Raw genomic sequence first — 14630 nt, 5'->3', positions numbered from 1 at the left:
TGATGTGTCACTTCTCATTATACTAAACCTATTTATGGCGATCCTGTTTTGAAGCTGTCCAATAGAATTATAATGATTTATAGCTGGCTTTATTTTCAGAATGTACACAGATAAAACATTTTATCACAGCTCTGAAGGGCTTGATGATCCTTTTCTCATTTTATCCTGCCAGCCGGGTTAAAGTTGCCTTCATTTGTCTGCCTTGTCAGGTGTTGTGTCCCATTCATGAGAGCTGTTGACCTTTGTCTCCTCTCCTCCATGTGTTTGGGTCATGCACAAAATCTGAATGTAACTGGGCCCGATTAGCTCTCTGAAAGCCTCCAATGATCATTTTTTTGTGTGTGACACTGGGGCATTCAGCGTTTTTGGTTCTTTTTGGTGTCTTACCTGGGAGAAGCTGAACATATTTTATCTTCCCAAAAGGAGATTGCAGTAACCTAAATCATAAAAAAATAATTGACACAAAGGACTGGTTATCTGAAAAATGATTCCTTATTTCCTACTATTTTTCTTCTGTAGCCTGGACATCTTTATTTACCCTAATTGCATCTGGAGGAACACAGAGAGGAATTATGTCTTGTCACATGCCTGAATGAAGATAAAAATGTGTGAGACACATGGACACTCCCACCCCTTATATGTCAATTTTAAGGCTCAACCCCTTAGGGATGAAGGGTGGGAAGGAGAAGGGAATTACTCTGGATCCTCTGTGACGAAAACATTCTGTCCTTTCTTGTCTGGAAAAATTAAAAGGATAAGTTTTCACGAACGCTTGTTGAGTACCGATTAGACACTCAGGGCTGTTCCAGGTGAGTGACGTGTCACTTCAGTGATTGCACAGAAACCCTGTTTCTCCTCTGGTTGAAATAACACGCAGCAATAGTTTGTAGGCATGTTACATACCCTAGTTGGTCTGAACAACATATGCTTGAGGGACTGTTCTTTCTTATAAGCATCCATCTGAGTTTTACTTATTAATGACAAAGAGACTATCTTAGTCATTTTTGTAATTTGCGTTAAATCACGTGCCACTGATTTACAATGGAGTAGGCTCGATTTAGAAAGCCCATTTTTGGTTAATTTAGATATATATTTTTCTCTTTCAAGTATACATAGTAGGCTATTTTTTAAAAAGTTTATTTTGGGAGAGAGCAAGCATGCAAGTGGGGGAGAGGCAGAGAGGGAGAGAGAGATTCCCAAGCACTTGTCAGTGTGGAGTCCCATGCGGGGTTCAAACTCATGAACCACGGATCATGACCTGAGCCTAAGTCAGATGTTTAACCAACTAAGCTGCCCAGGTACACTCAATTTTTAAATTAATTATTTTACATAGACAGGTTCTCAATTTATTTACTGAGCGTTTATTTCCACTGATTTTAAGAGAGATGATTAAGAAGTGAGGGAGAAATAAGAGAGATGGGGGAAGTTTTTAAATAATCAGATCAAAATGTAGTGTGGGTACCTTGTACTTCAAAATATTCTCATGGAGGACAGGAAATAGGAAACACTTCCGCTGTTTTGGCTGCTTCAGGAATTAGAACAAGCAGGGGTGCCTGGCAAGCTCGGCCAGTAGAGCAGGTGACTCGTGGTCTTGAGGTCGTGAGTTTGAGCCCCACATTGGACATAAAGATTACTTAAAAATAAAATCTTAGAACAGGCAAAACCATATTTTTTTTCTTTAGCCTAAACTTCAAGTGAAAGTACAGTGAATGATTAAACATGGATATATATGTACATAATTTTTATTTCCAGAATAGATAATTTTCATAGGTACTTGAAAATACCTCACTGTAATATTCATAAAACAAAGCCCTCTCCCAATATGTAATCTGTGAAACTTGAAATATTCCTTATGAGACACAATATCTTGTGTTCAGCAAAGTTTGGTATTTAAACACGTTCTCCAAATAGCAGTTGGAAACACCGTGAGTTCGTAAGTTCTCAATTAATTGCATTATTTCACAACACAGAACAGATTAGCATTCTTTCACAAGCTAGCTGTTAGTGGATCTTCACAGCTCTTACCTGCCCTTTTAGGGAGTGTATAATGTGTGTTCTCTCTGGCACATCTCAAATTTTATTTTATATATATTTTTTAACATTCTTTTTTGAGAGAGAGAGTGGTGAGTGGGGGAGGGGCAGAGAGAGAGGGAGACCCAGAATCCGAAGTAGGCTCCAGGCTCTGAGCTGTCAGCAGAGAGCCCGACGTGGGGCTCAAACTCACGGACCGTGAGATCATGACCTGAGCTGAAGTCAGACGCTCAACAGACTGAGCCGCCCAGGTGCCTCACATCTCAAATTTTTAAAGTGCACAAGAATCACTTGAGTAACTTGGCAAAATGCCATTATCACTGATTGATTATAGGTGAGATGGTTAAGTAAGTAAAGGAGTTAGGAGATAGGACTTGTCTGTTTTGTGGTTTCACAATTTCTCATTTTGGTGAGTTCTTATTTTGTATAGAGGATATCTTAAAACGAGAGACTGATTTACTATACCATTTCCCCTTTAGCCACATGATTCTGTGATATCTATACAGCGAAACAACTCAGGATTTGAGAAGAACAGTTTATTACACGTTAGCAATTTAAAGTTCTCATATTTTAATTATCTCTTAAAATTGATGGCATTTTGTAATTTGAGAACATTTTTTTTCTTCTCTTAGCTTTCTCTTTTTATTTTACATGAATCAGGAATCCTGCCTCTTGAAATGGGATCATAGATTTCAAAAAGCAAAAAAACACAAAAAACAGACACAAACCAAGGTATAAACTTTAATCATATAGAACAAAGTGATGATTACCAGAGGGGAGGTGGGTGGGGTAATGGGGGACAGGTGATGAGGATTAAGAGTACACTTACCATGATCACTGAGTAATGTGTAGAATCGTTAAATCAGTGTATTGTACACCTGAAACTAATATAACATGGTACGTTAACTATACTGGAGTTAAAACAAACAAACAAAAAAAACAAAAAGCATGGTTGCTGATGCGCCTTGGATGTCACTGATCATCTACTCTTCTGCAGAAGCACACAACTTGGGCGCTGATGGCTTGCTGTGACAGATAATGCCATAGATTCTGCTTCAAGCAATAGCCAAACGGGACAAAAATCACACAGGATATAAAATGACAGGACAGGGATCTCCTAGTATTCTGCACAGGCTTGCTTTGCTTATGGGGCCATTGGGAACAGTCACAGACCTGCAAAAAAAAGACTTTTCTCCTGCTGTTCCATCTCAGACTCTTTCTCAATGCCACTTACATCCTATGGAGAAGGGCATCAATGGCCAACATTTCTCTCTGGGAATGGCTGGTGGTTTTTCCCTTTCGAAATACATATTGGACAAAAGTTTAAAGACATTTTTGGACTCCCACGATAAGGGCCTGTTAGGCTGAGTTAGGGCCAAGTGAAAATGCAGGTTTCTTTTCCTCCACCAACTAGTGCTGGTGCAAGAGAAATAAGTTGGCAGATCTTGATTTTCTTTACTGAAAACAAAAAAGAAAGTAACTTTAAAAATCCTATGGATAATGAGATAGGTTTCTAAACTGAAGTTTGATAATCTTAGAAAATGTATATTTTTATTTTTTTAAACATTTTTTTAAAATTATTTTTGAGAGATAGAGTGTGAGTTGGGGAGAGACAGAGAGACACAGAATCCTAAGAAGGCTCCAGGCTATGAGCTGTCAGCACAGAGACTGACATGGGACTTGAACCCACGAACCGTAAGATCAAGGCCTGAGCTGAAGTTGGATGCTTAATCGACCGAGCCACCCAGACGCTCCTCAGAAAATGTTTTTAGATCACTTTTATCACATTTATCTGTGTTGACATAGGAGCACAGTATAGTTAAACCAACCTTAGCTACCATTCTAATGACAAATTCTTGGTGATATTTTAGCCTTTTATATCTCTTACATAAATGAAAGATCTAAGCCTTAAAGGACAAATTGTATGCTTCTTCACTCCGAATAGCGTACATCAATAAATGCTCTGAACTGGCTCTGTTTCCTGAGAAGGGCAAACCAACCCTTTGTTAGTCGGTATTATTGGTCAGAATAATAATAATAATTGGTCAGAATAATAATAGTTCATCGAAATTAAGATGAGCTAATGGTCTAGGAGTACTGGCATTGTAATTTAGGGGATAAATAAAACAATAATAATAGTATAAATATAAGAATAATATAAATATATCAATAATATGAATGCAATATAAATAACATTAATAATTAATAATTCATCTAAATTAAGATGAGCTAATGGCCTAGGAGTAATGACATTGTAATTTAGGGAGTGGTAAATTAGAATCCTTTATTACCAAACATAAAAGAACTTATATTTGAAAGCAACTCAATAATAAGAGAAAGTAATCAGGAATTTATAGTCAAATATAAATGAAACTTGGAAGTCAACTATTTTAAATTGAGCTAAACAGTCTGAGTCTATAATCAAATTTAAGAAAGATTCATTTTCCATGTTTATTTTTTCACTAAGTAGAATTTCATTCAACAGAATGCGTAAGTCATTGTATTAATCCTTTCTCTTAACCTATCGTTCATTTCAGTCTCCTAAATTTACTTTTTATTTGCACCCCTCTGGATGAAAAATGATTGTCCATAAACATCAGTTGCTAAAACATCAGGAAATCTGCTGATAATTCTGTAACTTGATTTCCAGTTTTATATAACCATGGAGTAATATAAATGATTAATGCTTTGTGTTTTTTTGTTCAACCCTATAATCAGTTTAATTAAGACCCTGCTAGCGCTAATTGAGAAATTATCACTAATTTCTTCAAATTTCCCTAACTTAGACCTCTATTAATTTGTTAGAAAGTACACTTGTATCTCTTGTTGTATTTCAGACCAGCTGTTGCATTTGGAAAAGGATGTTTCAAATAAAAAAAAATTCTTTAAAATTTCTTCAAGGTTTATAATTCTGTTTCAAGGATAAGACATTTAAGTACTAAATATGTGTGAAAGTATGCATAAATATTCCCATATTTGTTACTAGAGCCCAATTGTGGGGACTAGACAATAAGTTCTAATGTAATATTTTTTTTCTCTTCATAGCTTGCTTTCAAAGTTACAGTAGGAAAGTTTTCCAATTTCTAGGACCTCTGGTTTATAAAGAATATATAATAGTGAAAACTATCTTTTGTCTTCACACAATCATGATTTTCTAGTGTGCTAGTACGTTAAATCAGAATTTTCTCTTAAATGCTGACCGAAAGAGCGTGCTCCTGTTGTCTTTCCTGTACTATCTTCCCAGATTCTTTCCTGGGGCCCATCCATCCTCCTTCAGAGGAATGCCAAGGACAGTGGTGAGAATGCTTCAAGAAATTTACTTTTGTCTCACCTATATGGGTATATGCCATAGGTGAAATTGTCTGAAAGTTTATTTGCTTACCAAAATAAACATCTGGACCATCTCTGATTGGTTAAAAAGTCTGATTTCTTCACTTTTAGTTTCAAACTTAATTTACGGCTTTGTTTTTCCGATATTTGGTCAGTTTGTTTTTTCCCCTAAATAGACCTTTTTGTCCAGGAAGTAAGCATCAGGAAGCTAATCTGATATGTCCTGAAATAATCTGTTCCTCAATTCTTATAAACATCTTAAAGTTATAAACATCTTAAAGGAGATAGTCCTTGCCCTTCATAAATGTGGTTAGGTTTGGCAAAAACGAAAAGTGGCAGATGTTTGTCAAATCTATTATGCCATGAATATATCACTCTTTTTAAATGTTGAAATGTTATTCCAGGTGCTTCAAAAGTTTGTACCCTCATAACTGAGTGATTGAGGATAGCTGTAATACATCTGGTAAGTGTTTCAATAATACAAGGCAAATACACAGAATTACCACACTGGACACTCTTAGGGAACTTGGAAAAATGAAATACTTCTAGGGGTTTCCATTTGGACTTGAGTAAATTTTTGCTGCCATTCTTCAAAACATATCAACTGGGGAAGGAGATCAAGGCTAAAGATTCAGTTCCCTGCACTGTTTTTTGTGCAGATGAGGGCTTTAATTTTGGTTGAATATTTCTACGCATTAATTTATATTCTTATTGTTCTCTTCTCCCCCCAACATTCCTGTCATGAGGTGTTGTGTCTCTTGCAGCACAATGAACTTGAGATCCTTTCCAATTCACATCAAATTTTAGTCCTGCATAAAGGACTCATTACAAATCATTAGATGTTGATGTAAGTTAACACATACTTATTGTGCCTGGGTGGCTCAGTTGGTTAAGCATCCTACTCTTGATTTTGGCCTGGGTCATGAGACTGTGCCCCGTGCTAGGCGTGGAGCCTGCTTAAGATTCTCTCTCTCCTTCTCTTTCTGAATAACATCCTCCCTCCCTCCTTCCCCCTTCTAAAAAAAAATACACAAATATATATTTGCAAATTGCCCACAGTTTCACATTTAAATGGACTTTTCATACATTCTTTTTATTCAGTGGTCCTATTGCTGGACGATTTCACTTCTACCAGCTCCCAACTTTGCTCCTTACATCTTTGTTCCCTCTCTTTCTCTATCACACATATAAACAGCATTCTTACTTCCCTGAAAACAAAAATAGATGTTTAAAAATTTTCATATGTGTATCCAGGTTAGCTGTACAAGTGACTACCAACTGAAACCATTGTTAGCCCAACTGTTTAATTCAGTGACTTTTCTCATGTCATCTGAGTTACAGTGTTCTATATACTTTAAATGGACTGCCTCTAGTTTTCAGCATTTTTCAATTTATTTAATTTTTGTGAGCTGATCACACTGTGTCTAGCACAGTGAATAAAATAAAATACAGCACAGCTTCAATATTTATTATATATTTAGTATATATTAAATAATAATAAAATATATAAAATATATTAAATAATATATATTAAATAATAAAAATATTATAATATAATATATAATATATAAATATTATTTAAACAGCATCATATATTATCATACAGCCCACCCCTGTTGTTATTAATGCCTAGTGCCTCAATTCTTAATCATTTCATCCTATGTTCTCAGTTCTTTTTTTTCTTCCCTTGGAGTCATAAACTATCTAATTGATAAACTTTCCCTCCTCTCCCCCTCCCCACACACAAACCCATTCTCTGGGAATCAGTGCAGCTAAGTAAATGAGACCACATTCAAAAATAATCATGTGGTCTATAAACCCCCAAAATCATAAAAAATGTTACAAACCTATAATATATAGGTTTATGTATTTTATACAGGCTTATAATATTACAAAGCCCAAACTTTAATATTGATTCTATGGATCAAATAATTTCTCCCTGTCTTTTTCCTCCCCATATTCTTCTCTCTTCTTCTTTCTTCTTCCTCTTCCTCTTCCTCTCTTTATTTCTTTTTGCATATTTCATGTTTTTGAGGTCCAAGAACAACACATTTTATGCCTTCCTATCTTTATAATAATCCTATAGATGTAAAATATAAGCCCATTCAAGTTTATATTTGCAAGTATATATTTGCAAATTGTGTCTTTCTTATACTTGGTAGAACAAAGGCCATTTTTATGTGATTGAGACATGAACAGGTGTTTGCTGGGCTCATTCTGTTTTTCATAGTGATGGTCTCTTGCTACCACAAATGGATTAATCAGATTGCAGCCTGTTCTTGGAACACTTATCTCCCTCTGCTTACTGTCCATCCAGTCTTGGTTATAGGATGGTCTGTCTGAGCTGGCATTTACTTTACTGTGACTCATTAGTCTTTCATCATTATAAGTAGTAGTGATATCCAGAATGTTTCTGTCCCTCAAACTGAGGGACTTATCAGTGGGGTCAGCTGTTTTCTCAAGTTTGCTTAATTCATCAACTTGCAATGTATTCTTGGACTTTGTTTCTACCTGATGATCAAATATGAACACTCATTCTGATGAAGCTTCACTATTCTTAGTATAGCTCCTATTTCTGCAACTGTTTTTCCTTAGTTTCTTATGCCTACTGTCCCTTATGTAGAGGAAAATGCATGTCTATTGTGGCGGGGTTTGAGAATATCCACTCCTCTTCTGCATTTCCTGTCTCTCCTTACAGTTAGGTAGGCCATGAGATCAATTCTGGTAAATGGAATGTGAGTGGAACTAACTTGTGGTCATGTGGCTTGAAGTACAGAGATAGACCCCACAGAGGCACCTAGAAGCCATATTACGTGAGAAGCTGCTGCTCAGCAGAAATATCCAAACCATGTCAGACTCCGCTTGAATGAAGTAAAAGCTTTTTAAAGTTTTTTTATTGTAATTTCAGTATAATTAACACAGTGTGATATTAGATACAGGTGTACAACATAGTGATTCACCAATTCTATACATCACCTGGTGCTCATCGTATGTGTACTCTTAGTCCCCTTCACTTATTTCACTCATCCCCCACCCACCTCCCCTCTGGTAACATCAATTTGTTGTCTGTAGTTAAGACTCTATGTCTTGGCTTCTCTCTCTCTCTCTCTCTCTCTCTCTCTCTCTCTCTCTCTCGTTTTCTTTGCTCATTTTTAAAAATCACACATGAGGGAAATTATCTGGCATTTGTTTTCCTCTGAATTATTTTGCGTAGCATTATACTCTCTAGCTCCATCCATGTTGTTGCAAATGACAAGATTTCATTCGTTTTTATGGTTACATAAATAATATTCTATTGTATCTATACATCACATCTTCTTTATGCATTCGTGTATCAACAGACACATGGACTGCTTCCATAATTTGGCTATTGTAAACAATGTTGCCATAAACACGGGGATGTGTGTATCCCTTTGAATTGGTGCTTTTGTATTTTGGGGGTCAATTTCCAATAGTGTGATTACTGGATTGTAAGGTAGTTCTATTTTTAATTTTGTAAGGAAACTCCATACTGTTTTCCACAGTGGCTGTACCAGTTTACATTCCCACCAAAAGGGCATGAGGATTCCTTTTTATCCACATCCACGCCAACACTCATTGTTTCGTGTGTGTGCGTGTGTGTGTGTGTGTGTGTGTGTGTGTGTTTTATTTTAGCCATACTGACAGGTGTGAAGTGATATCTCATTAGTTTTGATTTGTATTTCCCTGATAAGTGAGCATCTTTTCATGTGTCTCTTGGTTATCTGCATGTCTTCTTTGGAGAAATGTCATTCATGTCTTCTGCCCACTTTTTAATTGGGTTATTTTTTTTTTTTCTGGGGGGAGTGTTGAGTTTATAAGTTATTTATACATTTTGGAAACTAACCCTTTTTCAGATATGGTATTTACAAATATTTCCCCCATTCAGTAGGTTGCCTTTTACTTTTGTTGACTGTTCCTTTCACTGTGCAGAAGCTTTTTATTTTGATGTATTCCCAATGGGTTTTACTTTTATTCCCCTTGCCCCAAGAGACACATCTAGAAAAACGTAGTTACGGTGTTAAGATTTTATTTTGTTAAGCCACTGGGTTACGGGGACTGTTAGAATGGCTACTGTTAATAACCTTGGTGAGTATACCTCTAAGATATTAAAAAACCTCTAAGATATTAAAATTAATGGAAGAAATACTAAAGGACTTCTATATTTGTAAATACTTTTTTTATATGTTGAAACTGTTATGTTTCCTATTCTATTCATCTTTTATATTATAATTGCATTTATGAAATACTTAAAGGTATTTTTTTCTATGATGGCTCATAGATTTTTAATAGTCAATTTGCTCCCAATATATGTAATTATAATTCACGTTTGGATATTCAAATTTATATGACTTGATCAATGGAAGTCTATTTCAGTTTGAATATTTTTACTTCTTTGAGCAATACCATCAAACATTTTTTCAAATAAATCTTATTATCTGACAACAAGGAGTTACTGGTCTGTTCAATTTTTCCCAGGTTCAGGATATGTAATCAGCCATTCACTAAGAAAAAATTCTTTTTAGTGGAGGAGGATATGAAATATCAGATTCTAAGCTCTAGGGATACATAGCAAATTGTTTTGAGTGAGCAGAGTAGTATCAGGTTTTAACATTGTTTTCCAATAACAGAAAAACCACTTGTTCTGGAGCATACCTAAATGATTTTTATGCCTTATCCAAATTATACTCCATTTACTCTTGTTTTGTAATTCTTATATATTTTACCCATAGTGATTTTACATTGACTCTGCAGACAGAGTTTATTATAATAGTCTAAATAATATAACAATAGCTAATTCTCATCATATACTAAGCCCGATGTTTCTTAGGAATCTCCTTTAGAAATCTGAAACCCTCTTTTTCCAAAAGGTTTCATCTGCAGAAATAGTTGGTCAAAAACTTTCTGCCACTATTCTGATCAAGAGAATCCTGCAGAAAAGGATTCAGTACCTATAGGAAAATAGATCAATCTAGTATAAATGTAAGCATTATGATTTGTGTCTAAACTTAGAACACACAATCTGACAAGCACATTTTTTATGTATTTGTAAATGTAAGGACCTAAAAATATCTTACCAAATGGTATATATAAATCACTCTACAGTATTTTATTAAAGAGCCAATTTTACTGGAAATGATACAGGTATAGGGGAAGGAAATTTTTCCCTCTACCCTTCTAGGTTCTTTGGCTGGTCTGATAATCAAACTGACATAAGACAGATTAACCAGAGGGAAGCATGTTTAATTGCACATTATGGGGTCCCCACAAAGCAAGGAGATTCAAGGGCAAGCTGGGCAATTGCAGCTTATATGCAATCCTGACCTAAGACATGGGATAGGGACCCCGAGGCTTCAAAGGGGTGGAGGATACCTCACAGGGTGATAAGAAGAACAGATGTTTACTAATTAGATGCTTGCCTTGCTATATAGATAGGTCATTCAGAGAATGATCTCTTGGCAATAGCTCTCTTTCTGGGCCAGGCCCCCTATCTAAATTCTTTTAAGTAGTTTGTGGGAGAGGTAAAACTTTTTTTTTTTTCTCTTGAATCTGCTGGCTCTTTTTGTCTTCAGCTCAAAATAACCCACATGCCAAAGTGGCACATTTTGGGAAGGTTTGTTATGAATCTCTTCACATGAGATGGACTCTACTAGAAACCCTAATGTTTCTTAATATTTGTAAAACAGAGAAGAAAGGAGAGCAGAAAAATGTATTCTTTAGGGCTTTGGTAGTGGGTTCATTGTAGTTGTAATACAAATCTAAAGTAACAAAGATAATTAAACATTGAATGCTTAATGGATTTGGGCTTGATTAAGGGAAGTGGCAGGGTATGAAGGCCTAAAAGTACAACACGAAGTTGAGAAGTGAATACTTGGAAGGGATTCAAATAGGATCCAAATATTTTCAAACATGATGAATATCCATTACTGATAGCTTTACTAATAAGCTACATAAAATGATTAAAATTGTGCCTAAGCGAAATAGAGCATCTTTTAATAAATTATGGGGGAAATATCAAATGTCTATCTAACTCAGATTATGACAAAGAAGCAAGTAGTTACAATCATGATTTTTGTTTTTATATTTTTAAAAAATATACGGAGAATTTTAGGCTTCTGAATGGATAAAATAAAACAAAAATGGTTCATCATTAAATTATTCTATTAATCTCATATTAATTAATCTCATAATTAAAAGCTCTCATGAGCTGCAAAAAAATACAATTAAAATGAAGCATTTTATAAAAAATCTGTCTGGCACTGGGTAGGTGAGGGGATGGGAGATCAATGAAATGATCAAGCCCAAAAATTGTACTTCTGACAAAACAAGCAAAATTATATGTATGGTATCTCCATATTCAGAAGCAATCCTTTCTTTCTTGGCAGTTAGCCAAGACACGGATAGGCTCTTGAGACCACACTGGTAATTTCTTACCCAAACTTGCTCACCTCTGAGTGATTTATAATAAGTTAAAAGTAAAGTCTGATGGGAATTTCAGTTTCTTACATTTAAACCCCAGATGGTTCTTTTACAAAGGAGTCTCATCTGAAAAATTAATGAAGAAACAAAATCTAGCAGGTATGGGGTAGAACGACACTTGATATTACAAGGGCGAATCATACATGCATATAAAATGCCATCACATTGATGATTAAAATTAATTCAAATATAGAAGAAATTACTATAAGCAAATTTTATTACCTTCATGATGGCAACATCTCACATACTGTTTGTCCCTAGAGTCATAGAGAAGCTCTTTTAGAAATCACAATGCAAAAGTATTCTGCAGTTTCATTACAGTTTGGGGCCAAAGGTCTCAATATAATTTCCACATTAATTAAATAAATGTTGGCAACACTAAGAAAATATTACGAGGGGGAATCAATAGAACACCATTTTACATAAGCCAATTTATTCTCTTTAAAGAAATTATTCAAACTGTTTAAAACTTTTATGTCTTCCAAAATAAAAATTTCTTTGGATAGTAAATTTCAGTCAGATTGCAACCTACCAGTCACTACCTCTGCTATACAACTTCGAATTTTATTTTATTTATTTTTTTTTATTTTATATATGAAATTTATTGTCAAAATGGTTTCCATACAACACCCAGTGCTCATCCCAAAAGGTGCCCTCTTCAATACCCATCACCCACCCTCTCCTCCCTCCCACCCCCCATCAACCCTCAGTTTGTTCTCAGTTTTTAACAGTCTCTTATGCTTTGGCTCTCTCCCACTCTAACGTCCTTTTTTTTTTTTTTTTTTTTTTCCTTCCCCTCCCCCATGGGTTCCTGTTAAGTTACTCAGGATCCACATAAGAGTGAAACCATATGGTATCTGTCTTTCTCTGTATGGCTTATTTCACTTAGCATCACACTCTCCAGTTCCATCCACGTTGCTACAAAAGGCCATATTTCATTTTTTCTCATTGCCACGTAGTATTCCATTGTGTATATAAACCACAATTTCTTTATCCATTCATCAGTTGATGGACATTTAGGCTCTTTCCATAATTTGGCTATTGTTGAGAGTGCTGCTATGAACATTGGGGTACAGGTGCCCCTATGCATCAGTACTCCTGTATCCCTTGGGTAGATTCCTAGCAGTGCTATTGCTGGGTCATAGGGTAGGTCTATTTTTAATTTTCTGAGGAACCTCCACACTGCTTTCCAGAGCGGCTGCACCAATTTGCATTCCCACCAACAGTGCAAGAGGGTTCCCGTTTCTCCACATCCTCTCCAGCATCTATAGTCTCCTGATTTGTTCATTTTGGCCACTCTGACTGGCGTGAGGTGATACCTGAGTGTGGTTTTGATTTGTATTTCCCTGATAAGGAGCGATACAACTTCGAATTTTATAACATTCTGTCTCAAAGGCATTTTTTAACAACTGAACTTTTCAAAATACTTTTCTGTATACACTAGTTTTAAAATAGAGAACACTGAAAATGTTATACTAATTTTTAATATCTAACATGAAAGTGAGTTGATTTTCCACCACTGAATCAGAAGCACAAAATTCCTGTTGGAAAACTGTTTTCCCTAAATTCTTAGAAGGAGGGTTATTTCTTTTCCAAAATACAATGTAAAGGAAGAAAAATTCACCTTTGATGACAACACAAGTTTCGGTTGAACCTTCAGCAAAAAAATTTTTGAGGTGATACTTGTCCTTATCACTCTGCAGGCTGATCCTCACTAAGTAATAAAAGATCTCCGTGCTGGGGCGCCTGGGTGGCGCAGTCGGTTAAGCGTCCGACTTCAGCCAGGTCACGATCTCCCGGTCCGTGAGTTCGGGCCCCGCGTCAGGCTCTGGGCTGATGGCTCAGAGCCTGGAGCCTGTTTCCCATTCTGTGTCTCCCTCTCTCTCTGCCCCTCCCCCGTTCATGCTCTGTCTCTCTCTGTCCCAAAAATAAATAAACGTTGAAAAAAAAAATTAAAAAAAAAAAAAAAAAGATCTCCGTGCTTATGTGGGTGTGGCATGAGATACCTTGAGTTGTGTTGTTCTACTTCATCTTTATGATAGTTCTATGAATTGAGAGCACAAAGAGTATTATTAATATTTCACGGTTTAGGAATGGAGTATAGAAAAAATAAATGCTAAAGTTCATTTGGTTAGGTTAACAAAAGTCGTATAGCTAGAATTAAAGCACAGTTATCCCTCTATCCTAACCAAGGGCTCTTCACGTGATATATAATTATGGCATAAGTATACAAGTGGCTTAAGGGTAACTTTTAAAAAATGAATCTCTTTTTTCATGGAAGTTCATTGATTTCATTGATTTCCCAGGGATTCAAATAAATATTCTTTCATTGAAAACCTACTTTGTTATAGGCACTCTGCTTATTTGTTTAGACTCTGAAGGAGCATACAAAAGAGTTTTTTCCTTTGAGCTCACAATTTGGTGGTGGTGGAGATACATGTGTAGTACGATGGGAGGGGTTTTATAACAAAACGAGTACACAGTGGGTTAAGAGCATGACAAGAGAGAGACTAAGTAGAAGAGTAGGGTATTGTGATTAATCGTTAAAATAAATGTGCATTATGTCCTGAAAAATAAGAGCTTGAGAGGCAGAGGAAAACAAAGACGTTTCAGATAAAAAACAGAATTTTAAAGACATGGGGAGTTGAAAGTCTTAATTGTGTTCATATAGCAGCATTTTTGTATTATCTTCATGTAGGTAGAGAATGCAAAGGGAAGTGGGGTGGGGAGAATTGGGGGAAGTTTTTGAAAGTGTGTTTGTCATGTTAAAA

The sequence above is a fragment of the Lynx rufus genome, unplaced genomic scaffold, assembly GCF_022079265.1.
Source record: "Lynx rufus isolate CCGP_SWC_20201006 ecotype Redwood Valley unplaced genomic scaffold, mLynRuf1.p SCAF_6, whole genome shotgun sequence".
NCBI classification, from domain to species: Eukaryota; Metazoa; Chordata; class Mammalia; order Carnivora; family Felidae; genus Lynx; species Lynx rufus.
Note: the sequence above shows the minus strand (reverse complement) of the source record.